This window comes from Pteropus alecto, unplaced genomic scaffold (genome assembly GCF_000325575.1).
Source record: "Pteropus alecto unplaced genomic scaffold, ASM32557v1 scaffold7, whole genome shotgun sequence".
NCBI lineage: Eukaryota > Metazoa > Chordata > Mammalia > Chiroptera > Pteropodidae > Pteropus > Pteropus alecto.
The window spans coordinates 16,332,843-16,337,258 of record NW_006494614.1 but is presented as its reverse complement, the minus strand read 5'-3'; positions in this window follow the sequence as shown (position 1 = coordinate 16,337,258).

The following is a 4,416-nucleotide window of genomic DNA, read 5'->3' as shown; positions in this document are numbered from 1 at the left end:
CATATTATTTACTCTTTGAATGTAGAGCGCTCCCTGATATTTTTCATTCAGTCTACTTAATTTATAAAATTCTTGTGTACTTTTGCCAGGGCTTTCATAACAAAGTACCACAGACTACATGGCCAGAACAACAGAAATTCTCTCACAAGCTGAAATAAAATTTCAAAGGCTAAAAGTCCAAGATCACGATATCAGAAGGGTTGGTTTTTCTGAGACCTCTCTTCTTGGCTTGCAGGTGGCTGTCTTCACTCTGTATCTTCATATGGTCTTTTCTCTGTGCAGATCTGTGTCCAAATTTCCTTTTCTTATAAAGACACCAGCCATATTGGATTGGGATCCACCCTGACGGCCCCCTTTAAAGGCTCTATCTCCACATAAGTTACATTCCGAGATACTGGGGATAAGGACACAATTCTCCCCATTACATCCTGATTTCTACCCAGTAACTTAATTTCACATCCCACTATTGGGTTGTGACATGCAGTTTGTAAACACTGTTCTGGGAAAAACAAAGAGTACCTTCCATCAAATAATGCACTGTCTGACTCAGGGCTCAGTATACTTTTTCTGTATAGGGCCAGATAGTAAATATTTTATGTTGTGCTGGTCATATATGTTCTCTGTCATATATTTCTCTTTGTTTTTCTTTATAACACTTTCATTATTAGCTCAAAGGTCATACACAAACAGACCATGGGTTTGATTTAGCCATGGGTAGGACTGGTTGCCTAACTGACTGCCCATTCTGTAGTCACTTCCTTCAAAACTTATAGAAGAGGACACAATAGTCAGATAATCTAATTCCTTCATTCTGATCCTGATTCTCCTTATACAACTTCTGAAAATAATTTGGCTTTCTGAGTAGACTGTCCAACTTCAAAATAAAATGAATTGATCATAAAACATAATATTCTGGATTTCTTAGCAGCTATTTTCTAATTTCAAATTAATTAATTGGCAATCCGATTTTCACAACCTCTGTATTTGTGTGTGTGAGAGAGTCTATTTGTGTGTGATGTGTTCGTTTTAATGAATCAAATAATATCAGTATATACTGAAAAACTTTAGTTCAAGGCTTAAATTCTTAAAACTAGACCTAAACCAGGTTGTTCCATTCTGGTGGCTCCTTCTAGGAAAGCAGGCAGCATCCCTTTTCCCAGCACTATCAGTTTTCTACAGGGGCAAGTAATTAAATAGCTGAAATGACTAAATAGGAAGAATGACTGAAATCTGACAGAGACATTGTGTTCTTGCTGCCAAAATGGCAAAAACCTAGGTTGCACTTCATCCTACTTTTTTGTCCTTTTAGGAATCATTTTATGTCTCTATCCATTTCTTTGCATGTAGACCGACTGCAAAGATGGCTGCTAACATGTGTTCTATCCTTGTACCTGCAGAGTCTATTTCCCTTGCTTTTAAATTCAGGCTGGCCTAGTGACTTGCTTTGACAAGCATAATGTGGTGAGAGGGATGCTGCACTAATTCCAGGCCTAGGCTTTACGAGGCCTGGTAATTTCTGCTTTTGCTCTTGTGGGCCCTAGCTACTATGTAAAGAAGTTTAGGATAGAGACTGAATAAAGGCAGATCATGTCATGAGACTCAGTCAGCCTCCAGCTGAGATGTCGGACATGTGAATGAAGGCATCTTGGGTATTCCAGGTCCAGCTGAGTGCTTGGCTAACTGCAGCCACTTAAATAATCCCAGCTGACACTGTATGAGTAGAACCTCCCAGCTGAGCTGATCTATCCAACAGAATCATGGGAAATAATAAATTATTGGTTTAATCCACTAAGCTTTAGGGTGGCCTGTTTCACTGCAATGTATAACTGAAACAGCACATCAAGTCTTCTCTCTTCTTATCCCTCCCTGCAGCAGAAGGAATCAGAGCTCTGCCCCTCCTCACATTGGAGGACAGCAGAGTGGAGGAAGAGATAACTCAGAGAAGCTCCCCAGCTAATCTTGATACTACCCTTCCTCAGTTAAGGATAGTTTGGGCTGCAACTAATTGACAAAGCCCTAGTTACAGTGGCTTAAATGACAAAAAATCATGTAAAAGCCTAGGGAAAATTTGTGAAATAACTGGTCAGAAACAGTACAGAGTGCCACGACTTTTTCAACTTTGGTCAGGAACATGTCTTTTCCAACACAGTAATTCTATAACTTTATCTGTCCTGGAATTAATATTCTCTATCTCAAGTTACTGAACTAATGCTTACTCTTTCAAAGTTGCCCCCACACTAACTCTAATTATAAATGTACCTTGATTTTAGCGTAAAACACTTTAGGGGAAATCTCCTCATGTTGAGGTATTTGCATTCTAATATCAGTTTCACGGCATCAAGCTTGAAGAAAGACCAACTAATAAGCATCTTTTTGGAGAAACCAAGAAGCTCATGGTTGGATTGCCTAATAACTGACAGAAGTGAACTTTATTCGTTTAGGGGTCTCATTTGCACAATACCCTTTGAAAGCTATGGGTAGAACCCTAAGATTGTGCTCATGTGATCACATTTTTGTGTAAAAGTAACCATAAGACTGGCTAAGACTGCCATCTCTTTCCTTTCTGATGTACTCTTTGTCACCCATTCATGTCAAGTATGTTGGAGTGACAGTGGGCCAAAATTTAGCTAAGGGGAAGCTGAATTGGGGATGTGCTTTATTTGAGAAATATTTGTGTAGATTGAAGACACTTTTTTGTATGGGAAAGTTATTTGTGTGGCTTAGTGTAGGATGAGCTCCAGGAATATTCCTACTGCCCACTGTGCTGATTTGTAGTACCAGGGCACAATGATACAGGGCCAAATGTGGAATCATGTGATAACAATGTCCTGCCACAACTGTCATTAAAGCATATGGGCATAGAGGAAAAAATAAGATTTGTAACGTACAGAGCTATTAGCTAGTCTGTGGAAAATTCTTCCAATCATCAGTGTGTGAAGTTCCACACAGAGGATTCAGTTCTCACTGATGCCTCATTGAAAGAGAAGTTCTTTCTGGTCAGGAATGTAGGCAAAAAGTAGCACATATAAAAGCACCACACACTTTTTCCCCCCATTTTTGATGGGAATTTGCAAAATAAAATGTAACTGAATTTCTATATTTGGAAGAACAAACCTGTAGCAGATTAGTGAGTATATCTAAACATGAATTACATGTTTTATGCATCCCAACATCTTAGATTGGGTCTTAGATATTTTCATACATACTGATCTGATATAGTCTGGTTGTTCCAGATAAAATGACCCACAAAAGTGAGTGTTATCAGTTCAAATAATATTTAAGATTAGTCACTGCATTAAAAATGCCCTGAGAACTTTTTTTGGAAACATGGTGGAGTGAGACGTCCCCAGATCTCTCCCCTTGAAACAACAATAAGCTGAGCATCTAAAACTCAACAGAAAACACCCAAACTACACACCAGCACATCTGAGCGTGGGATCTGAGCATAAGAGCTACCACAGGTCAGATCCCCGGGTGTTGGGTGACGGACCAGGAGAAATAAAGAAGCTGCCTCTAGCAACTGCCAGAGCTCCCTGTAGGAAGAGGGAGAGGGGAGAAGGAGCAACGAGTTCCTGTGGCAAGTTCCCTGAACAGCCCTGCCTGGGAAAGCTGCAGGGCCCAGACATCAGGGCAGAAAGCAGAGAAGCGGGACGGGACTGCAGAGGAACAATAGTTGATTTTTACTGGCCATGGTTGCAAAACCAAGTCTTAGCCGCAGCTCCCAACCCCCAATACAGAGGGCCCTTCCTCCCATACTCTCTGAGATGGATCACTGCGGAGCCCCAGGGGAATCTGAGCAAACGCTGCCGAGACTGTTGCTGACACTGACAGGAACTGAAACTGAGGGTAGCAAGCGTGATTAAATATCTACAAGAAAATTTAAAAAGCATTATTGAGACTTTATATAAAGCAGGGATCCAAGAGGCTTAGACGCCACCTACTGGAAACCAAAAGAAAAGCGCCTTCTTTGCAACAGGCTAGAGACCTTTATATAATAAATTTTCTTTCTGGAAAAACAGTAGAATACACTTCCACTAATGCCCAAGAGGATAAATAGTCCATTAAACACCATGAACAATCAAGGTGACAAGGCAGCTAAGAAAGAAAGAGAAAAATCTTCAGAAAATAAGCTTACAGACATAGAAATATGTGACTTAAATGACAGAGAATTCGGAAAGCTTCTTCTGAAAAAAACTCAAAGAGATTCAAAACAACTCAAATCAACAATTCCAGGAATTGAAAAAACAACTAGATGAGCAAAGAAAAGAGATAGAAACCCTCAAAAAGAACCAAATAGGACTTCTGGAGATGAAGAACACACTGCAAAAGTTGAAAAATGAAATAGCAAGCTTGGGAAATAGAGTCGACCAAATAGAGGAAAGGATCAGTGATATCGAAGACAGAAATCTAGAAATA